Below are 25,061 nucleotides of genomic sequence, written 5' to 3' on the forward strand. Positions count from 1 at the left end.
ATACAGTGCATAAATATACCCATTTTGGTTTGTCTACTTGAGTTGGTGTTCTTATTTGCCAGTGACTTTTGGTTTATTCCAACACATTTACATTTATGTACTTAGCCGACACTTTTATCCAAAGTGACATACAGAGACAAGTTCCCATTTTTGTTATGAAGTTCAGGTTGTTTCCGGTTTAGGTTTTATGTCACTTTATGTCACTATCACAATTTCAGTACTCTGCATTTGTGTTCTTTACCATATCATGCCTCATGAGTTATCTTTTAAAACAGTGATTGAGTATGTGATGAAGTTTGAAAGTGGAAAAAATAATGAAGAACAAAGTCAAACTCTGCCATTTAATGGACACAGAAGAACTCAGCACAAGTCAGTCATATGCTTGCTTGTAGGTATAGTTTCTTGTCTTCATTCGTCATCTTTAGTCTAAAAAGCAAAAAAAAATTAAAAATTAATAAAAATGATTTTGTTAAATGTTTCATAGATTTTATGTATAAAAAGTCACTTTTCTCTACATAATCATCATCTGTTGTTACCTTCCCAGCTTCACGGCTCTTGGCTCTCAGCTTGTTGACCTGGGACTCGATGTCAGCGCGCTCATGAGACTCCTCCAGCTCATGCTGCACCTTCCTGTACCTGGACAGGTGAGTGTTGGCCTGCTCCTCCTGTTAGGATTACACCAGATATACAACCCCATTCAGAGCATTGCACTCATGGCACTGATTGTATTGGATAGAAAATGTCTAAACACTCAAGAAATTTGACATTAGACTTACAGCTTCTTCAGCTTGGCTTTTGTAGGCCTTCACTTTCAGCTGCAGCTTGTCTACCAGATCCTGCAGTCGAGTCACGTTCTTCTTGTCTTCCTCAGTCTTTGGGTGTAATAATTGTTCATGGCCTTGGTTAAACGGTTTATCATCATGAAAGGTGTTAAGTGTCTAATTCGCGTGTGGTTTTACCTGGTAGGTGAGCTCCTTCACTCTCCTTTCATATTTGCGCACTCCTTTCACAGCGTCTGTACCACGTTTCTGTTCAGCTTCAACTTCAGCCTCCAACTCATGCACCTTCAGTAGAGAGTTATTGTCAACGGTGAAATCTCTGCCATGGCCAGCTCACCTGAGGGTTACTCACACTAGGCGATCTGAAACGTTCCAGAGCACCCCCAAAGTCTGGTTCGTTTGACTAGTATAATCTCACTCTGGCTCATTAGAAGGCAACCGTTCCTAGTATGAGTACACCCTAAGTCTGTATTTAGCCTGTAATTTACCCTGGACTCCAGTTACTGGAGCTGTTTCTTTCCACCCTTCATGGCCAGATTCTCCGCCTCATCCAGACGGTGCTGCAGGTCTTTGACAGTCACCTCCAGGTTCTTCTTCATCTTCTCCAGGTGAGCACTGGTGCCCTGCTCCTTCTTCAGCTCCTCAGCCATCATGGCAGCCTGAAATATTGGCCAATGAAAATGAGCTAACCAATATAGATAGAATTAGCTCCATGAATGTTCTCTTTGCTACCACATCCAGCTAAACAAAGTCAAATAACTGTTTAAATTAGAATAGAGTGACAGAATGCAAACACCCACATCAGTGATGGCCTTCTTGGCTTTCTCCTCTGCATTTCTGGCCTCCTGGACTGCATCATCCACCTCACCTTGAACCTGGACCAGATCAGTCTCAAGCTTCTTCTTGGTGTTAATAAGACTCGTATTCTGCAGGATTTAAGCAGGTAGTTCAATGTATATGTAACTAATAATGTATCATGTGATCTGAATTTGCTCTTAGTATTTAAAAAATCTTTTTGTACTTGTGAGTGCAGCAGTGTCACGCGTTCGCTGGCATCCACCAGCTCCTGCTCCGCCACTTTGCGGCCTCTCTCTGTTTGCTCCAGGCCAGCTCTCAGCTCCTCAATCTCTGCTTGCATTAGGCCATTCCTGTGCTCCACCATGGCCACCTGCTCCTTCATGTCGTCCTGTCCTCTGACAGCTTCATCAAGGTGCAGTTGGGCATCCTGTGGCAATGTTCTTTCTTTGTTAGTTCCATGTTGTGCTTCAGTTAATTCATGTATCATATTCATTTGATCAAACACTTAAACTACTCTTTCTACAGAGGGATACCTTGAGTTGTCCTTGGACGTTCCTGAGCTGTTTCTGGGCCTCAGCAGCCTGGCGGTTGGCATGACTCAGCTGGACCTCCATCTCATTCAGATCTCCCTCCATCTTCTTTTTGACTCTCATGGCATCATTTCTGCTCCTGACCTCAGAGTCCAGAGTGCTCTGCATGGAGTCGATCACTCTTTGGCTGTTCCTCTTGATCTGTTCCATCTCCTCATCCTTCTCAGCAAGCTTCCTGTCAATCTCGCTCTTCACCTGGTTCAGCTCCAGCTGCACACGGAGAATCTTGGACTCTTCATGCTCCAGGGTGCCCTGCAAGTAGAAAAAGGAAATGATTTACATACTTTTTAAACTTGTCAAATTGTACTATATGCCTCCGGAGTTATGGGAGTATATTTGTGACGGTTTAAGAAGAAATAACATTCATTTAAGGTTTTGAACCACTACATATACAATGTTTTAATATTATTCAAAGCACTGGTGTGATGGTAGTGTTGTAGCAAAGGAAATGTCACCTCGGCTTCTTCTAGTGCAGTCTGGATCTCTGATTTCTCAGATTCCACTGTCTTCTTTGCTTTCTCTAACTCATGAATGCTCTTTCCAGTCTCTCCAAGCTGCTCAGAGAGCTCAGAAATCTCCTCTGAAAGTATTTCAAAATCAATTGTACATCATTTTCTGTTTTTAAATGCATCTCTGGTTTTTAAAATCTTTGCTGTAAAAATAGAAGTGCCATTTACGTTGCAGATTTTTGTTCTCCCTCTTCAGGGTCTCGAGGTGGTCAAGAGCTTCCTCATAGGAGTTCTTCATTTTGAAAAGCTCAGTGCTGAGAGAACAAGCTTCTTTCTGAGCAGCTTCTAGTTCAGCCTGGCTTTCCTTATACTTCTGCTTCCACTCTGCTAGGACCTGGTGAAAAAGGTAATCGTTGTTAATTAGCTAAGTCCATGGTTCAAGGTTTAGATTTTAAGATTATCCACATCATTCTCACCTTGTCAAAGTTTCTCTGCTTCTTGTCAAGGTTGGCAGCCAATGCATTTGCCCTCTCCCCATCAATCATCAGGTCCTCTACCTCAGTCTGCAGCCTCTGTTTGGTCTTTTCCAGAGATGCACACTTGGAGTTCACTGCCTCAATGGATTCTTCAGCATCCTGCAGACGCTGTGCCAGCTTATTCCTAAAGAGAGTGGTATTAAATGATGAAATCTTACTGATATTAAATGTAGGGTAGTTAAGACTCTTTTCGTTGCTGTATTTACTTGGATTCCTCAAGCTCCTCAGTGCGCTGGATGGCATCAGTCTCATATTTGGCTCTCCACTGGGCCACCTCACTGTTGGCCTTAAACATTCCACGCTGGAGTTCAGCTTTGGCCTCCTGCTCCTCCTCATACTGCTCTCTGAGCAAATCACAGTCATGGCGGGCAGACTTAACTGCATGAGCCAGAGCATTCTTGGCCTGTAAGGTGACACATTTTGGGATTTTAAACACTGTACCTTCTACACAATGGTTTGGATTAAAAAAAACAGAATATTACAATTAATTTATTATCAAAACTAAATAATATTTGCAACTCTACCTTGATTTCTTCCTCAACATGTCTTTTGAGATCCTCAATTTGCTGAGTAAAAGCCTGTTTTCCTCTAGTTAACTGTGAAACAAGTGCTTCTTTCTCTTCCAGTTGACGGCTAAATTCACCTTAGAAACAGGTTACAGATATCAGCATGAACTGTAACAACAGAATATTTTAACTCAGTTTTGTTTTAAGATTTTTTACATGTGTCGCTTACTCACCATTTTCAGTCTGAAGTCTTGCTCGTTGTGCATTCATGTCATTCAACTGGCGACTATTTTCATCACTTTTGGCCTTGATTTCACTCAGCTGGTCTTCAAGAGTGCGGCACATCTTCTCTAAATTACCCTAAAGAGATTAGCGATTATATGAATATGTTTGCAAAGATGATTTCGTACTTCTTAATGATCATCTAGTGACATTACCTTTGCTTTAGCCACAGCTTCCATGTTGCTTGTCAAGTCATCAATCTCCATCTTGTATTCACTCTTCTCCTTCTCCAGCTTCTGCTTGACTCGCTGGAGGTTGTCGATCTGTTCTCCGAGTTCAGCCACACTGTCAGCCTGCTTCTTTCGGAGAGCTGCAGCTGTAGCTTCACTTCACTTTGAGTGCTGACTTTTGGTAAAGTTGCACGACAGAGTCGTTCAGTGGATCCTTGTTCTTCTCCAACCAGCCAGTAATGTTGTAGTCCACAGTGCCGGCGTAGTGCACCAGAGAGAAGTGGGCCTCTGCCTTACCTTTGCCAGGCTTGGGCTTCTCGAAAGCTGAACATTTTCCCAGATGCTGGTCATGCAGCTTGTTTTTGAAGCTTGAGTCTGTAGCCTTTGGGAACATGCACTCCTCTTCAAGAATGGAGAAGATGCCCATTGGCTGTTGAAGAAATATTCACACTCAAGAACAGGCACAGTGAGATCGTTATTTTAATTTACTGAATATCCTCTTACCTTCTCAATGAGCTCAATGCAGGTAGCCAAGTCCATACCAAAGTCAATGAACGCCCATTCAATGCCTTCTTTCTTGTACTCCTCTTGCTCCAGAACAAACATGGTGTGGTTGAAGAACTGTTGCAGTTTCTCATTTGTGAAGTTAATGCAAAACTGCTCCAAGCTGTTATACTGATAATTCAACAGAAGCAATTATTGCAACTCACTGTTATCTTGTATGTCTTGATTCTTTCAGAGACATTAATGACTGATACTCACATCAAAGATCTCAAATCCAGCGATGTCCAGCACACCGATGTAGTACTCTCTAGGATTCGTCGTGTTCAACATCTCATTGATACGGACGACCATCCACAAGAACATTTTCTCATGGACAGACTTGCAGAGTGCAGAGACTGCATTGTTCACCTGACAGATTCAAAGGTCAATGTATTATTACCCTTACTTCTCAAGATGACTATGTCTGAGATATTTCTCACTGTATCCACAAGTTAAATGTGTTGATGAAGTCATCACCTGTGGTACTGTCTGGCCTTTGGTCACCATCTCATTCCCGACCTTCACTCTGGGGTAACACAGAGCTTTCAGCATGTCAGCAGAGTTGAAGCCCATGAGGTAGGCGATTTTATAAGCAGCTAAGGAAGCAGAGTTTTATGCATTATTATTGCTAATTAAGTGACCATTTTTATATGTTCATTTGTGCTCAAATTTGATCTTACCCTCATTGCCGTCAGGTTCGGCCTGCTCCTCTCTCTGATCATTGGATAGTCGTAAGGGTTGGTGGTGATGAGCAGGGCCTCTGTAAAGAATTGATGTGCAGTATGTTGCCAGTGCTCTCAAATATAGAAATAACTGAAACACACAATCCTGTAGATTTCTCACCGAGCAGCTCTGGCTTGTGTCCAGTCATGAGCTGGTAGAAGATGTGGTAACTCCTCTCAGCAGACAGCTGGAATGTTACCCTTGACTTTTCTAGCAGATCTTTCCAAGAAAAGGTGTGGTAAAAAGACATTGTTTTCAATTGATTAACCCACATCTTAAACTCCAAATAAAATGTTTGGCTAAAAACAGTGTTGACTCACAAGTTTCAATATCTGCTTTGGCCAGTTTACCAGTGCCCGAAAAGTGAATCCTGATGAATTTACCCTAGATTGAAATCATTGATAAAAGCTCAACTGTTTGTGATTGAAAATTTATGATGTTATTAATTATGATTCATCGCCGCAACTTACAAAACGAGAGGAGTTGTCGTTCCTTATAGTCTTGGCGTTACCATAAGCTTCCAGCAGAGGGTTGGCTGCAATGATCTGGTCCTCCAGTGATCCCTAGAGGTAATTGTAACACAGTGGGTAGTCATGAGGTGAATCACAAACACTGTCATCAATAACATTGTCTAGAATAGATATTCACTAACCTGCATTTTTCCAGGGCCAGAGTCTGTCTTTTTTGGACCAGCCATCGCAACAGTTGCAAAGTACTGAATGACACGTTTTGTGTTCACAGTCTTTCCTGCTCCAGATTCTCCACTGGAGATTTATATGAGAGCATCATTTAGTCATAAATCTTTAACTGATTTACAATCATAAGTGAAAAGCTTCAGGTTGTGTCAGCAGAAGAATATTTACTCACGTAATCAGGACAGACTGGTTCTCACGATCTGAAATTAAACCGTGATATATTAACAGGATATATAAATATAGGTAGCACTCTATATTAACTTGAAGCTATTAAGTGTTTGTTTGTTTTTTGCCATTATTATTAGATTAAAAGGCTATATCCTAAAGTTAACATTTCAGTTATTTATTCATGTACTTAAGTACAAATAGAAGATAAAATAATGCAAAATAATGGTTGTTATCAAACACTTAGTAATTGATAATTCATTTGAACTGTACTACTCCGTTTCCTCAGCTTAAAACCTCATTTAGGTACCGTTTATAAAGAAGTTGTTAACTAAGGATAAAAAAACATCAGTAACCTTTGATATAAAGATACTATTTTGAGTTAATTCAGCTTTTCTATGAACTCTTTTCATAGAGCAACAGCAATTTATAGACAATGAATTATAGGCTAACACTTCATGCTAGTTATTATAAAGTGTATTTTTCATTGTCTCTTTAACTGTTATATGTTGAGACTGTTGGAATCCACTTACCTGTGAGCATGAACTGGTAGGCGTTGTCAGAGATGGAGAAGATGTGAGGTGGGGCTTCAATCCTCTTTTTGCCTCTGTATCCACTCACGACAACTGCGTCGTACACTGGGAGCCATTTGTATGGATTGACAGTGGCACAGAACAAGCCAGAGTAGGTCTGAAATGGAGATTGTCCAGTTTTACAATGTTTCTGCCCTATTCCAGGAATAAATTAGGATGTACTTACATAGATCATCCATGCTGCGTAACGCTCTTTGAGGTTAAACAGCACAGAAGGCTCATTGAGATGGGTCATCATGGCCATGTCCTCCATTTTGTCAAATTTGGGAGGATTCCCTGGGAAGATTTGATCTTCCTTTACTGTGACAGTCTGTAATAAAAGTCTTTTTTTTAGACTTTTTGTACACATATTTCTACACTATTAACGTGAAAAACTTTAACATTTGAAGACTCAAGCACAGTCACATATGAAATATTATTTTTTAATATTTGATACTTACTTTCCCACAGTCAGTTTTGACAGTAGCTTTGCCAGCCTCTATACTAATAAGAGTACTTTTCAAGTACATCTCAGCTGCATCTGTCACGAAGAATGCTGTTTTGGCATCGAAGGGGAGTGTCTGAGCCTCGAGTCTCTCTCTTTCTGGCTTCCGGAGGTAAATGGCCGCCGGGCCGAAACACTCCATTTCACCATCTCCCATGATTGTACTTCACTGTGGAGCACAACTGACATCACCATGCTGATATACTTCATTAGATTCACTCTTTGATTGTAATTGTCTAACTTTCAACTCTAACTGTCCTAATACATTCCAATCAGTTAAACCAAACAGATCATATTGTCACCATCAGTTGGGAAGTTCTTTACCTTGTATTAATCTCAGATGGAAATTGCAGCTGGCAAGTCCAGGATTCTGAAATATAAAATGAATATATACTAATTAGTAATACATATATAATTATAATTGTATATAGATAGATAGACAGATAGATAGATAGTGACTCATCGTATTTTGATGGGCAACTGTCCTGCAATCAGAGGTTGTCATTTATATAGTATCTTTACTGAAGACTCAGCTGAACTGTTCAGCTGGATTTGGTCATGTTATTCTACATGGTTTATGTTGATGTAAATAGCAGCAGGCTGTCGTTCATTTGTTTTGTTGGTTTGCTGGAGCATGTGATATTTTAATTTTTTAATGGTTTAGATGAACTGAACAGTCTTTCTATACTTAAATTCATGATGTTGATATGTTTTAATTTTAAAGCAATAACATATTAATCATAGACATTTGGATAATATACTTATATGACATAAAAGTTTAACAGTCCATGTTTTTCTTATGTTTTGTCTCTTCTTTTTAATGTAGGCTTTCTTGTTGAGTGTATGTTTGTTTACAATGTTTAATTTGATGTCACCGAGGTCTTATTTCAATGTTGCTTCTTATTTCAATCTTGGCAAAGAGGAGGAACTTGATTCAGATGTGAAGAAGCAGTCAGCTGTCACTACTATTTAATTTTAGAGGTGAAAGCAAGACTAGCACCATGTGATGACTAAAAGTTTTTACTTTTGATAAAAGGTAATATACAACTTGAGTTTTGGGCAACTATCATATTAATAACTATTTGTTTTTGAACTTTTAGCATCCATATTATTTCCTCTTTAAAAACCAAAGATGGACGGTGACAGTCCTTCCAAATGAATAAATAAATAAATAAATAAATAAATAAATAAATAAATACATGTATCTGACGGACTTTTTTGGGGGAATTAAACCTCAGTGATTACTGCACATACAAATCTTATTTCACGGTCATATAATGACTATCAAACTTATAAACAGAATGTTCATATATGGACAAATTATAAATATAGCACAGTGAGAGCTCATGTTTGTATTAAGTTTAGGTTACACATCCAGGCCACGGTGAAGACTTATTTGACCTATCATGACATTAGTGTAAGATTTCTCAGTACGTGCACTGCTTTTTCAATTGACTGTACTTTTGAAATAAATAAATAAATAAATAATTAATTAATTAAAAGTAATAATGTTTATGACTAGCTCTAACTCTCTAGATTTACGTTTATATGTTAACATTCATTAGCTGCTGCAGTATACTATTGTAATAGATTGTTATTAACTGACTTTGTGTTAGAGTCACAAGCCTAGGAATTTTGCTTGATTTTAATATAAATTTACAGACAACAGTCACCATACTCAGAAGCATTTGGCCCAAAGATGAATAAGTAGTACACACTTATTCATCTTTGGGCCAATTGCTTCTGAGTATGGTGAGTTGCATTTGCAGATGCATTCCTATATGAAGATGGTACTGTTTGTTATCACACCACATCTGTCCTAAGTGCATCAAGTCAAATACGGAACGTCAAACCACAAAATCATTTACTTTTCTTGAATGTAGTTTTTGTTTCATTATAGTTTTAGTCGACTAAATATCATAAAATTTTAGTCGACTAAATCGACCATGAATTTAGTCAGCTAAAATCTAATGGGTTTAGTTACAGTGCATTTATAAAGCATTTCTCTAAAACGTCCAAACATATTACAGTATGTAGGTTCATTTCTTGTATTTGGCAGTTTGGCAGGTTAGACAATAGTTTCAATTTGGCTTAAATAGATTCAATTAGGTTAATAACCTTAAATGAAAAAAGAAAAACAAAGAAAAGGATATATCATTACTTCTGATGAAATGTTAACAACTGTGAACAAATACAATTTAAATCAACTTTACAAATGACAATTGTCTCCTTTTGTTCATTTATATATTTAGCTTATTTTCTCTTCTCATGCAACCATAACATTTATAAAATTTTACGTGAACAGTTTAAGCAAACATATGAGATCTATGGCATTTTACTTCATTTATGCACTTATGATTAGACGAAAGTTGTGCGTCATACACCTAATAATAATAATTGAAGCATAATACAAATGACTGTTTTCCTTCATATTGGCGGCTGTTGCTGTTGGACAGTGTTTTCTCTACTTCCTGTTGGCCTTCTGTAGCTAATCGTAGCTCCGTGTAGCTGTTTTTATTTTTTTTATTTTTTTTTTATAGAATCTTTATCTTACTATCACTCTCTGTTTTTTTAAAGTGATAAAATATAACTTAATTCACACCATATTTCTGATATTATCGATAAATCTTTTCAGATTAATTTTAATCGTTCACTTTTATTTTATATCCGTGAGTGCAGTACACCTGCAAAGCGTTAGCACTCGTTAGCTTGTCATTAGCATTTTCATTCGAACCTATCGCTGTTTTCTTTTCTCCTCTCCTCTCTCTCGCTCCAGTTTTTCACAAGTTCATCAAACAACCGCAGTAAGAATATTTCATCAAGCACGGTGAGTAATGGCTTCTCCTATCATTGTTACTTGCACCTCTTGCCACATGTACAGTTTATCTATCTCTGTCGCAGATGAGGGATTCACGTGATAAATGCAGGGAAATAGGCTGACAGAGAAGATTTCAGAATTAGAGACACGCATCCAAACTTTAATTGAGGACAGTAAGAATGTTAGGGCTCTAGATACAGCTTTGGATGCGTCTAGCTCAGGGATTCCTGTACATTGTTCGGTTCCGGCAACAGAGCCCCTGCAGCAGGGCAACTGGGTGACGGTGAGACAGCGTAGTCGTGGGTCAAAACACCGCAAAAATTGAAAGTGCTCTAGTTATTGGTGATTCTATTATACGGAACGTGAATATAGAGACACCAGCCACCAAATGTTTACTCGGAGCCAGAGCGCCTGACTTCTGGGCAAATTTAAAAGTGCTGGCTAATGCTAAATGTAAATACAGTTAGATTGTTATTCATGCCGGCGCTAATGATGTTCGACTTCGCCAGTCGGAGATCACTAAAAATAACATTAAAGAGGTGTGTGAACTTGCAAGCACGATGTCAGACACTGTAATATGCTCTGGTCCCCTCCCATCTTACCATGGTGACGAGATGCATAGCAGATTGTCATCACTCAATGGCTGGATGTCTAAGTGGTGCCCACAGAATAACATAGGTTTCATAAACAATTGGACGAGCTTTTGGGGCAGACCTGACCTGTTGAAAAGAGATGTTCTTCATCCCTCCTGGGGTGGCGCCACTCTTCTCTCTAGAAATATGGCAAATAGTCTTAGTGTTTATACTTGACTAACTGGGGCCCAGGTCAGGAAGCAGACAGACTGGCTAAACCGACCGTCTGCTAGCTGCCTCACGTCACAGAGGTCAGATTATTCACATAGAGACTCTTTCACCTAGATATCACACTATAGAGACTGTGTCTGTTCCTCGAACTAGAAGATACAAAAAACTTCCAAACCAAGTTAAGATTAACAATTTAATTGAGGTTCAACAAATAAAAAACAGATGCAATATGGATAAACAAATGATAAAGCTTGGCTTATTGAATATCAGATCCCTTTCTACGAAAACACTTTTTGTAAATAATATGATAACTGATCATAATATAGATGTGCTCTGTTTGACAGAAACCTGGCTAAAACCTGATGATTACATTATTTTAAATGAGTCCACGCCCCAAGATCACTGTTATAAACATGAGCCGCGTCTAAAAGGCAAAGGCGGGGATGTGTTGCTTCAATTTATAACAACGTTTTCAGGATTTCTCAGAGGGCAGGCTTCAAGTATAACTCGTTTGAAGTAATGGTGCTTCATTTAACATTATCCAGAGAAACAAATGTTAATGATAAATCCCCTGTTATGTTTGTACTGGCTACTGTATACAGGCCACCAGGGCACCATACAGACTTTATTAAAGAGTTTGGTGATTTTACATCCGAGTTAGTTCTGGCTGCAGATAAAGTTTTAATAGTTGGTGATTTTAATATCCATGTTGAAAATGAAAAAGATGTATTGGGATCAGCATTTATAGACATTCTGAACTCTATTGGTGTTAGACAACACGTTTCAGGACCTACTCATTGTCGAAATCATACTCTAGATTTAATACTGTCACATGGAATTGATGTTGATAGTGTTGAAATTATTCAGCCAAGTGATGATATCTCAGATCATTATTTAGTTCTGTGCAAACTTCATATAGCCAAAATTGTATATTCTACAAGTATAAGTATGGAAGAACCATCACTTCTACCACAAAAGACAGCTTTTTAAGTTATCTTCCTGATGTATCCAAATTCCTTAGCATATCCAAAACCTCAGAACAACTTGATGATGTAACAGAAACTATGGACTCTCTCTTTTCTAGCACTTTAAATACAGTTGCTCCTTTACGCTTAAGTAAGGTTAAGGAAAACAGTTTGACACCATGGTATAATGAGCATACTCGCACCCTAAAGAGAGCAGCCCGAAAATTTTGTATTGTATTTTGTATTTTGTATTTTGTATTGCTTGGCGGGAAAGTAATCTATCCTACAGAAAAGCATTAAAAACTGCTAGATCTAATTACTTTTCTTCTCTTTTAGAAGAAAACAAAAATAACCCCAGGTATTTATTCAATAAAGTGGCCAAATTAACGAAAAATAAAGCCTCAACAAGTGTTGACATTTCCCAACACCACAGCAGTAATGACTTTATGAACTACTTTACTTCTAAAATCGATACTATTAGAGATAGAATTGCAACCATTCAGCCGTCAGCTACAGTATCACATCAGACAGTGCACTATAGACCCCCTGAGGAACAGTTCCACTCATTCTCTACTATAGGAGAGGAAGAATTGTATAAACTTGTTAAATCATCTAAACCAACAACATGTATGTTAGACCCTATACCATCTAAGTTCCTAAAAGAGGTCATATATCCTCTTCTGACTATTATTAATTCCTCATAGTCATTAGGATATGTCCCCAAAACCTTCAAACTGGCTGTTATTAAGCCTCTCATCAAAAAAACAGAACTTGACCCCAAAGAACTAGTTAATTATAGACCAATCTCGAATCTCCTTTCTGTCCAAGATACTAGAAAAGGTGGTATCGTCAAAATTATATTCCTTCTTAGAGAAAAATGGTATATGTGAGGATGTCCAGTCAGGATTTAGACCGTATCATAGTACTGAGGCTGCTCTCCTTAAGAGTTACAAATTATCTGCTCTTATCATCCGATCGTGGGTGTATCTCTCTATTAGTTTTATTGGATCTTAGTGCTGCATTTGACACAATTGACCACAACATTCTTTTGCATAGACTTGAACACTTTGTTGGCATCAGTGGAAGTGCATTAGCATGGTTTAAATCGTACTTATATGACCGCCATCAGTTCGTAGCAGTAAATGGAGATGTATCTTATCGATCACAATGGAGTATGAGTATGAGTATGGAGTACCTCAAGGCTCAGTACTAGGGCCGCTACTCTTCACGCTTTATATGTTACCCTTGGGAGATATCATCAGGAAACATGGTGTTAGCTTTCACTGTTATGCTGATGATACTCAGCTCTATATTTCTTCGTGGCCCGGTGAAACACACCAATTTGATGGAATGCATAGTCGATATAAAAAACTGGATGACAAATAATTTCTTACTGCTAAATTCTGAAAAAACAGAGGTGTTAATTATAGGACCTAAAAACTTGTAATAACCTAGAACACTGTCTAAGACTTGATGGTTGGTGTGTCAATTCTTCGTCATCAGTTAGGAACCTAGGTGTGCTATTTTATCGCAATCTTTCCTTAGAAAGCCACGTTTCTAGCATTTGTAAAACTGCATTTTTCCATCTCAAAAATATATCTAAATTATGGCCTATGCTCTCAATGTCAAATGCAGAAATGTTAATCCATGCATTTATGACCTCAAGGTTAGATTATTGTAATGCTTTATTGGGTGGTTGTTCTGCATGCTTAGTAAACAAACTACAGCTAGTCCAAAATGCAGCAGCAAGAGTTCTTACTAAAACCAGGAAGTATGACCATATTAGCCCGGTCCTGTCAACGCAGCACTGGCTCCCTATCAAACATTGTATAGATTTTAAAATATTGCTTATTGCTTATAAAGCCCTGAATGGTTTAGCACCTCAGTATTTGAATGAGCTCCTTTTACATTATAATCCTCTACGTCTGCTACGTTCCCAAACTCAGGCAATTTGATAATACCTAGAATGTCAAAATCAACTGCGGGCGGCAGATCCTTTTCCTATTTGGCACCTAAACTCTGGAATAACCTACCTAACATTGTTCGGGAGGCAGACACACTCTTGCAGTTTAAATCTAGATTAAAGACCCATCTCTTTAACCTGGCATACACATAACATACTAATATGCTTTTAATATCCAAATTCGTTAAAGGATTTTTAGGCTGCATTAATTAGGTAAACTGGAACCGGAAACCCTTCCCATAACACCCTATGTACTTGCTACATCATTAGAAGAATGGCATCTACGCTAATATTTGTCTGTTTCTCTCTTGTTCCGAGGTCACCGTGGCCACCAAATCCAGTCTGTGTCCAGATCAGAGGGTCACTGCAGTCACCCGGATCCAGTACGTATCCAGACCAGATGGTGGATCAGCACCTAGAAAGGACCTCTATTGCCCTGAAAGACAGTAGAGACCAGGACAACTAGAGCCCCAGATCCCCTGTAAAGACCTTGTCTCAGAGGACCACCAGGACAAGACCACAGGAAACAGATGATTCTTCTGCACAATCTGACTTTGCTGCAGCTTGGAATTGAACTACTGGTTTCGTCTGGTCAGAGGAGAACTGGCCCCCCAACTGAGCCTGGTTTCTCCCAAGGTTTTTTTCTCCATTCAGTCACCGATGGAGTTTCGGTTCCTTGCCGCTGTCGCCTCTGGCTTGCTTAGTTGGGGTCACTTTATCTACAGCGATATCGTTGACTTGATTGCAAATAAATGCACAGACACTATTTAACTGAACAGAGATGACATTACTGAATTCAATGATGAACTGCCTTTAACTAGCATTTTGCATTATTGACACACTGTTTTCCTAATGAATGTTGTTCAGTTGCTTTGATGCAAGGTATTTTGTTTAAAGCGCTATATAAATAAAGGTGACTTTGACTTTGACTATTAATGTTGGGACAAGACTTTATAAAGCATGAACTGACGATTTACTAATGAGTGCAGTTATTATAAAGTGTTACCAATGCATTTACTAATGTTAACAAATAACATTTTACAGTGTTATCAAATCCTTAAATGATTTGTAAGTGTTTTATAATGATTTTAATGACCTATAAGCATTTGTGAAAGTTCTGCTTGCATTACTGTGACGATTCGTGTACCCAGAAAGACACAGGGAGAGCGAGAGATCCAATTGCAGGTAGTTTAATATATGGTAATCCAAATCATAGTCGAATACAGTTAAGGTCAAAACCAAAAGGACAGTCCAAACAAAACAAACAAATGAAAGGGACAGGAAAAGGGAACTCGGAATGTGAGATGACTCGGAGGACGAGCAGACAGGAAGAATCTCGGGGGATGAGTAAGCTGGACACACAAAGGGTAAGGACTCCATACAAACAACAGGAAAACACTGGAATTTATAGGGAGGCTAATGATAATAGTGTGCCTGAATCTGGTGCAATTAACCAGAGTGCAATTACTGTGATGACAGGGCAAGACTAGAGGAAATCTAGTGCCTACGGTGAATTGCCTAAGGGGAAGTGAGCCCACTAGTGGACACCCCGGGAAACAGAGACTAGACAGTGTGACATTGTCACATTGTCACATTGTCCACGGAGCAGCTGCCAGATGCTCCACCTGAACCCAAGCGAAAACCAAAGACACAAAGAGACCAGGAGGGAGGTAGAGCGGCGGAGGACCAGGGGGAGGGACAGAGGGCCAGATAAAATGGTAAAATAGAGACAAGAGGACCAGGTAAAATGGGGAAACAGAGACAAGAGAAGTGCAACACAAAACAAGGAGTCCAGGAGGGTGGTGGACCGGCGGAGGATCAGGGGGAGGGATGGAGGGCCAGGTCCTTAGAGGGAAACAGAACGAAAGACACAGACAAGAAACCCTGGAGGGAGGTGGACCGGCGGAGGATCAGTGGGAGGGACGGAGGGCCAGGTCCATAGGAGGAAGACAGACAGAAAAAAACAAAACACAAAAACATAAGTCCAAGAAGGACATCAGGTGATGCCCACCAGGGCGGAGCAGAAGACCACCATAACCATGTGGTCGGGACGGACGCCTCCCAGGGCGGAGCAGTAGACCACCACAACCGTGTGGTCAGGGCGGAAGCCCCCCAGGGCGGAGCAGAACTGTGTGGTCGGGACGGACGCCCCCCAGGGCGGAGCAGAAGACCACCACAACCGTGTGGTCAGGGCGGAAGCCCCCCAGGGCGGAGCAGAAGACCACCATGTCCATGTGGTCGAGAACGGTGTCCCCCAGGGCGGAACAGAAGACCACCACAACCGTGTGGTCAGGATGGACGCCCCCCAGGGCGGAGCAGAAGACCACCACAACCATGCGGCCGGACCACCAGGAGGACAAGTCTGGTTGGGCAAGTCTGAAACATAGAACATGAACATGTTAAGGGTAACCTCCGTGTCCACAACAGGAACAGTCGGGTGCTCAGAGAGTTCGACTGAGACATGATGAGTCTCTGGAAGTTCCGCAGAGGCGAGGAGAGACTCTGGTAGTTCAGCAGAGACATGGAACGGTTCTGGTAGTTCATCAGAGACGTGGAGAGGCTCTGATAGTTCAGCAGAGACGTGGGGAGGCTCTGGTAGTTCCACAGAGAAGGGCAGAGACTCTGGTAATCCCATGGTGTTTATACTGGATTCCAGAAGATCGGTGCTGACTTGACTCTGCTCATGAATATTATTGGTGACTTGCCCTTGTTCATGAAGATCACTGGTGACTTGAATTCTACCATGAAGAACCCCGGTGACTTGACTCTGTCGTTGAAGATCACCAGTGACTTGACTTTGTCCTTGAAGATCACCAGTGACTTGACTCTGTGCTTGAAGATCACCAGTGACTTGACTCTGTCCTTGAAGATCATCAGTGACTTGACTCTGTCCTTGAAGATCACCAGTGACTTGACTCTGTTCTTCAAGATCACCAGTGACTTGACTCTGTCCTTGAAGATCAACGGTGACTAGCCTTGACTCTGGAAGGTCCACGGTAACTAGCCCTGACTCTGGAAGGTCAATGGTGACTAGTCCTGACTCTGGAAGGTCAACGGTGACTAGCCCTTACTCTGGAGGGTCAATTGTGGCTAACCCTTACTCTGGAGAGTCCACGAGCACCTGACTCGAATCTGGAGGGTCCACGAGTCCCTGACTCAACTCTGGAAGGTCAACAGTGACTGACCCTGACTCTGGAAAGTAAATGGTGACTAGCCCTGACTCTGGAAGGTCGATGGTCGACTTCATCTACAGCGATATCGTTGACTTGATTGTAAATAAATGCACAGACACTATTTAACTGAACAGAGATGACATAACTGAATCCAATGATGAACTGCCTTTAACTATCATTTTTGCATTATTGACACTGTTTTCCTAATGAATGTTGTTCAGTTGCTTTGACGCAATGTATTTTGTTTAAAGCGCTATATAAATAAAGGTGACATTGACATTGACATTGGTGACTAACCCTGACTCTGGAGGGTCCACGAGCACCTGACTCGACTCTGGAGGGTGCACGAGCATCTGACTCGACTTAGGAGGGTCAACCGGAACCTGACTCAACTCTGGAAATTCAACGGGCACCTGACTCGACTCTGGAAGGTCAACAGGAACTAGCCCTGACTCTGGAAGATCAACGGTGACTAAACCTGACTCTGGAAGGTCGACGGTGATTAACCCTAACTCTGGAAGGTCAACGGTGACTAACCCTGACTCTGGAGGTTCCATGAGCACCTGACTCGACTCTGGAGGGTCAACCGGAACGTGACTCAACTCTGGAAAGTCAACAGGGACCTGACTCGACTCTGAAAGGGAACGGACACCTGACTCGACTCTGGAAGGTCAACAGGAATCTGACTTGATTCTAGAGGATCAACTGGAACGTGACTCGACTCTGGATGGTCAACAGGAATCTGACTCGACTCTGGATGATCCACTGGAACCTGACTCAACTCTGAAAATTCAACGGGCACCTGACTCGACTCTGGAAGGTCAACAGGAACTAGCCCTGACTCTGGAAGATCAACGGTGACTAACCCTGACTCTGGAAGGTCGACGGTGATTAACCCTGACTCTGGAAGGTCAACGGTGACTAACCCTGACTCTGGAGGTTCCATGAGCACCTGACTCGACTCTGGAGGGTCAACCGGAACCTGACTCAACTCTGGAAAGTCAACAGGGACCTGACTCGACTCTGGAAAGTCAACGGGCACCTGACTCGACTCTGGAAGGTCAACAGGAACTAGCCCTGACTCTGGAAGATCAACGGTGACTAACCCTGACTCTGGAAGGTCGACGGTGACTAACCCTGACTCTGGAAGGTCAACGGTGACTAACCCTGACTCTGGAAGGTCAACGGTGACTAACCCTGACTCTGGAAGGTCAACGGTGACTAACCCTGACTCTGGAGGTTCCATGAGCACCTGACTCGACTCTGGAGGGTCAACCGGAACCTGACTCAACTCTGGAAAGTCAACAGGGACCTGACTCGAATCTGGAAAGTCAACGGACACCTGACTCGACTCTGGAAGGTCAACAGGAATCTGACTTGATTCTGGAGGATGAACTGGAACGTGACTCGACTCTGGAGGGTCAACAGGAATCTGACTCGACTCTGGATGGTCCACTGGAACCTGATTCAACTCTGGAGGGTCAACGGGAATATGACCCGACTCTGGAGGGTCAACTGGAACATGACCAGACTCTGGAGGGTCAACGGGAACCTGACTCAACTCTGGAGGGTCAATGGGAACCTGACTCAACTCTGGAGGGTCAACGGGAACCTGACTCAACTCAGGAAGGCCCACTAGAGCTGCCATCCTCTGCAGTGTCTCCAAGCTGGCGGCCATCTTGTGCAGTGGCGCTGGGTTGGTGACCATCTTGTACTGTGGTGCTGGCTCAGCAGACGTGATGTGAACAGTCTCTGGATCAGCAGACGTGACGTGAACACTCCTGGGAATCTCTAGGATCTTTGACAGCATGGAGAAATAATCCAAAAACGTCTCAGCGGCCATCTTGGGCGTTGGCGCTGAGCTGGCGGCCATCTTGCACCGTGGCTGTGGGCTGGCGGCCATCTTGTGTTGTGGCACTGGTCTGGCGTCCATCTTGCCTCGTGGCGCTGAGCTGGCGGCCATCTTGTGTTGTGGTGTTAGGCTGGCTTCCATCTTGCCTCGTTGTGAGGGTTGGCGGCCATCCTGTGCAATGGTGCTGGGTCGGCGGTCATTCTGCGCAGCGGCGCTGGCGCGGCAGACTTGCGCCTCCTTTCCCCTCTCCGTGCACAATGATGAGACGGCGGGTTCCATCCGAACTCAGGGTCAAGGACTCAAGGACTCCATACAAACAACAAGAAAAGACTGGAATTTATAGGGAGGCTAATGATAATAGAGTGCCTGCACCTGGTGCAATTAACCGGAGTGCAATTACTGTGATGACAGGACAAGACTAGAGGAAATCTAGTGCCTACGGTGAAGTGCCTAAGGGGAAGTGAGCCCACTAGTTGACACCCAGGGAGACAGAGACTAGACAGCGTGACAATTACAGCTTAGTCTTCATCTGTGAGCTGAACATATTTACTGTTACATCCATGACATTATGTAAATTCAAATAAATATCATGTCACAGGATGTCATAGGTCAGTATCAAATGAGTTTGAAATTATTATTTGCAGCACAAATAAGGTTTTTTAGGATTTTTAAAAATCCCTAAAACTGTCAGAAAAGGATAAGGCCTACGATATTTCAATGTGAGTGGCTAAATTTATTTTTGTTTTTATAATTATAATACATAAACTATGAAATTATACAAAATGTATAAAAAAGTAAATAAATAAATGTACACACATTAAAAAAAGCAGCCAAGACGAATGAGTTTCCTTTTTTTATATATAGATTAAAATTGAAGACAGAAGCAGCTGGTAAATGCGGTCACTTAATATTCAAATCCAGTAGATCCACTTCAGATTTATTTCTCAACAGTTTATGTTCACGTGGCTGTTTTCGTCTATATTCGCCAAGCTATTATGTATTTTGAAATAATCTTGTCCGTGATGTGTTCGTTCGTACAACGAAAGGCAGAATCCTGCAGCTCGAGAGATATATGTTATTCTGCCAGTTGCGCTTTCAAATAGTCTTTCACACTTAAACGGGTCACAAATACCTGCATTTAGCTCTTGTTGTGTTATAATGGGTGTATTGTGTGCATTTGTGGTAATATTTTATTTTAAAAAGCTCTTAAACAATAATAAATTTGTTTATTTGAGCACTGTGACACTGTACGTGCTGATCGGAGGCGGTGATTTTACATAGGCAGCCGCAAATATATCATTTTCACACAATAAGTTCAAAAACATCTGAATTTAGCTCTTGGTGTGTTCTAATTGGTGAATTGTGTGATATCGCTGTAATATTTTATTTTGAATAGCTATAAAACAAGAATACATTTTTCTGAGCTAGTCATTCCACACGCTGGTGCTCAGAGCGGTGATTCATCTCTCGTATTTCTCACGTATCACTGACCACACATCAACTATTAATGAGCCCTGACCCGGTAATAATCATATATGTTGGTTTAGCTTGCCAGTGTGAATTAAATCTAAGTATTTATTTGTATTTTTAACCGATTTAAAAGTGAAACTAAAAGAGAGTCTCCTCCCTTTCAGTCCGGGAATTGCACCTGTAGGGGCGCTATTTCTCTCAGACAATGGAAGTCTAAGCACATATACTCAAACAGAGGGACAGAGTGAGATGAGATGTCTGACAGTTTTTTAATTTTCTGTTATCCATACAGTGTTGTAAAGTCGTGAAACTATGCATATTTCCTCAGAATGACTTTTTCATCTGTATGAAAAAATTCTTTGACGTGTTTCATTGCAGGAAGCTGCAATTTAAAAATACAATACAATTAATGATTCCCTTTTTACGGTCATTTCAAAAAAATCACCACGGCAAAACCATTCAAGCTATCCAAAATCCATTCGCAATATAAGTTCCTCAATGTTTTTTCAACATGTAGACAAAGTTTGGTGTGTCAAGTGTACTTCTCCTCTGAGCAGTATGCATTAATTCACAGCTGAATTTTCCCAAAAATCCATATTCAAGTCAAAATAGCCAACTTCCTGTTGGTCGTAGCTGATGACTGTATATAAGAAAGTTGTCCATCTTGATAAGACCAATAATTGTACTGAGTTTTGTGTCTATAGCTAAAACTAACCCCCCCACTTTTGTCAAAAGGTGGCGCTATAGAGTTCCTCCTTGTCAATGTCAATATCACCTTTATTTATATAGTGCTTTAAACAAAATACATTGCGTCAAAGCAACTGAACAACATTCATTAGGAAAACAGTGTCAATAATGCAAAAATGAGAGTTAAAGGCAGTTCATCATTGGATTCAGTTATGTCATCTCTGTTCAGTTAAATAGTGTCTGTGCATTTATTTGCAATCAAGTCAACGATATCGCTGTAGATGAAGTGTCCCCAACTAAGCAAGCCAGAGGCGACAGCGGCAAGGAACCGAAACTCCATCGGTGACAGAATGGAGAAAAAAACCTTGGGAGAAACCAGGCTCAGTTGGGGGGCCAGTTCTCCTCTGACCAGACGAAACCAGTAGTTCAATTCCAGACTGCAGCAAAGTCAGATTGTGCAGAAGAATCATCTGTTTCCTGTGGTCTTGTCCTGGTGCTCCTCTGAGACAAGGTCTTTACAGGGGATCTGTATCTGGGGCTCTAGTTGTCCTGGTCTCCGCTGTCTTTCAGGGATGTAGAGGTCCTTTCTAGGTGCTGATCCACCATCTGGTCTGGATACGTACTGGATCTGGGTGACTGCAGTGACCCTCTGATCTGGACACAGACTGGATCTGGTGGCCACGGTGACCTCGGAACAAGAGAGAAACAGACAAATATTAGCGTAGATGCCATTCTTCTAATGATGTAGCAAGTACATAGGTTGTTATGGGAAGTGTTTCCGGTTCCGGTTTACCTAATTAATGCAGCCTAAAAATCCTTTAACGGATTTGGATAATAAAAGCATATTAGTATGTTATGTGTATGCCAGGTTAAAGAGATGGGTCTTTAATCTAGATTTAAACTGCAAGAGTGTGTCTGCCTCCCGAACAATGTTAGGTAGGTTATTCCAGAGTTTGGGCGCCAAATAGGAAAAGGATCTGCCGCCTGCAGTTGATTTTGATATTCTAGGTATTATCAAATTGCCTGAGTTTTGAGAACGTAGCGGACGTAGAGGATTATAATGTAAAAGGAGCTCATTCAAATACTGAGGTGCTAAACCATTCAGGGCTTTATAAGTAATAAGCAATATTTTAAAATCTATGCGATGCTTGATAGGGAGCCAGTGCAGTGTTGACAGGACCGGGCTAATATGGTCATACTTCCTGGTTCTAGTAAGAACTCTTGCTGCTGCATTTTGGACTAGCTGTAGTTTGTTTACTAAGCGTGCAGAACAACCACCCAATAAAGCATTACAATAATCTAACCTTGAGGTCATAAATGCATGGATTAACATTTCTGCATTTGACATTGAGAGCATAGGCCGTAATTTAGATATATTTTTGAGATGGAAAAATGCAGTTTTACAAATGCTAGAAACGTGGCTTTCTAAGGAAAGATTGCGATCAAGTAGCACACCTTGGTTCCTAACTGATGATGAAGAATTGACAGAGCAACCATCAAGTCTTAGACAGTGTTCCAGGTTATTACAAGCAGAGTTTTTAGGTCCTATAATTAACACCTCTGTTTTTTCAGAATTTAGCAGTAAGAAATTACTCGTCATCCAGTTTTTTATATCGACTATGCAATCCATTAGTTTTTCAAATTGGTGTGTTTCACCGGGCTGCGAAGAAATATAGAGCTGAGTATCATCAGCATAACAGTGAAAGCTAACACCATGTTTCCTGATGATATCTCCCAAGGGTAACATATAAAGCGTGAAGAGTAGCGGCCCTAGTACTGAGCCTTGAGGTACTCCATACTGCACTTGTGATCGATAGGATACATCTTCATTCACTGCTACGAACTGATGGCGGTCATATAAGTACGATTTAAACCATGCTAATGCACTTCCACTGATGCCAACAAAGTATTCAAGTCTATGCAAAAGAATGTTGTGGTCAATTGTGTCAAACGCAGCACTAAGATCCAATAAAACTAATAGAGAGATACACCCACGATCAGATGATAAGAGCAGATCATTTGTAACTCTAAGAAGAGCAGTCTCAGTACTATGAAACGGTCTAAATCCTGACTGGAAATCCTCACATATACCATTTTTCTCTAAGAAGGAATATAATTGTGTGGATACCACCTTTTCTAGTATCTTGGACAGAAAAGGGAGATTCGAGATTGGTCTATAATTAACTAGTTCTTTGGGGTCAAGTTGTGGTTTTTTGATGAAAGGCTTAATAACAGCCAGTTTGAAGGTTTTGGGGACATGTCCTAATGACAATGAGGAATTAATAATAGTCAGAAGAGGATCTATGACTTCTGGAAGCACCTCTTTCAGGAGCTTAGATGGTATAGGGTCTAACATACATGTTGTTGGTTTAGATGATTTAACAAGTTTATACAATTCTTCCTCTCCTATGGTAGAGAATGAGTGGAACTGTTCCTCATGGGGTCTATAGTGCACTGTCTGATGTGATACTATAGCTGACGGCTGAATGGTTGCAATTTTATCTCTAATAGTATCGATTTTAGAAGTAAAGTAGTTCATAAAGTCATTACTGCTGTGGTGTTGGGAAATGTCAACACTTGTTGAGGCTTTATTTTTCGTTAATTTAGCCACTGTATTGAATAAATACCTGGGGTTATGTTTGTTTTCTTCTAAAAGAGAAGAAAAGTAATCGGATCTAGCAGTTTTTAATGCTTTTCTGTAGGATATGTTACTTTCCCGCCAAGCAATACGAAATACCTCTAGTTTTGTTTTCCTCCAGCTGCGCTCCATTTTTCGGGCTGCTCTCTTTAGGGTGCGAGTATGCTCATTATACCATGGTGTCAAACTGTTTTCCTTAACCTTCCTTAAGCGTAAAGGAGCAACTTTATTTAAAGTGCTAGAAAAGAGAGAGTCCATAGTTTCTGTTACATCATCAAGTTGTTCTGAGGTTTTGGATATGCTAAGGAATTTGGATACATCAGGAAGATAACTTAAAAAGCAGTCTTTTGTGTTAGAAGTGATGGTTCTTCCATACTTGTAACAAGAAGTAGAATTTACAATTTTGGCTATATGAATTTTGCAAAGAACTAAATAATGATCTGAGATATCATCACTTGGCTGAATAATTTCAACACCATCAACATCAATTCCATGTGACAGTATTAAATCTAGAGTATGATTTCGACAATGAGTAGGTCCTGAAACGTGTTGTCTAACACCAATAGAGTTCAGAATGTCTATAAATGCTGATCCCAATGCATCGTTTTCATTATCAACATGGATATTAAAATCACCAACTATTAAAACTTTATCTGCAGCCAGAACTAACTCGGATGTAAAATCACCAAACTCTTTAATAAAGTCTGTATGGTGCCCTGGTGGCCTGTATACAGTAGCCAGTACAAACATAACAGGGGATTTATCATTAACATTTGTTTCTTTGGATAATGTTATATGAAGTACCATTACTTCAAACGAGTTATACTTGTAGCCTGCCCTCTGAGAAATCCTGAAAACGTTGTTATAAATTGAAGCAACACCTCCACCTTTGCCTTTTAGACGTGGCTCATGTTTATAACAGTAATCTTTGGGGGTGGACTCATTTAAAATAATGTAATCATCAGGTTTTAGCCAGGTTTCTGTCAAACAGAGTACATCTATATTATGATCAGTGATCATATTATTTACATAAAGTGTTTTCGTAGAAAGGGATCTGATATTCAATAAGCCAAGCTTTATCATTTGTTTATCCTTATTGCTTCTGTTTTTTATTTGTTGAACCTCAATTAAATTGTTAATCTTAACTTGGTTTGGACGTTTTTTGTATTTTCTAGTTCGGCGAACAGACACAGTCTCTATAGTGTGATATCTAGGTGAAAGAGTCTCTATTTGCTGAGAATTAACTGACCTCTGTGACGGGAGGCAGCTAGCAGACGGTCGGTTTAGCCAGTCTGTCTGCTTCCTGACCTGGGCCCCAGTTAGTCAAGTATAAACACTAAGACTATTTGCCATATTTCTAGAGAGAAGAGTGGCGCCAC

At 40.7% G+C, this 25,061-nt stretch overlaps 1 protein-coding gene and 1 pseudogene across 1 annotated transcript in view; one reads left to right on the top strand and one right to left on the bottom strand.

Moving 5' to 3' along the window:
* Nucleotides 1–25,061, top strand: part of LOC132157526 (myosin heavy chain, fast skeletal muscle-like) — a 317,123-nt gene that overhangs the window by 17,482 nt on the left and 274,580 nt on the right. The window lies entirely within an intron of this gene.
* On the bottom strand, nucleotides 328–7,704 carry LOC132157528 (myosin heavy chain, fast skeletal muscle-like; annotated as a pseudogene).

This window comes from Carassius carassius, chromosome 14 (genome assembly GCF_963082965.1).
Source record: "Carassius carassius chromosome 14, fCarCar2.1, whole genome shotgun sequence".
Taxonomy (NCBI): Eukaryota; Metazoa; Chordata; class Actinopteri; order Cypriniformes; family Cyprinidae; genus Carassius; species Carassius carassius.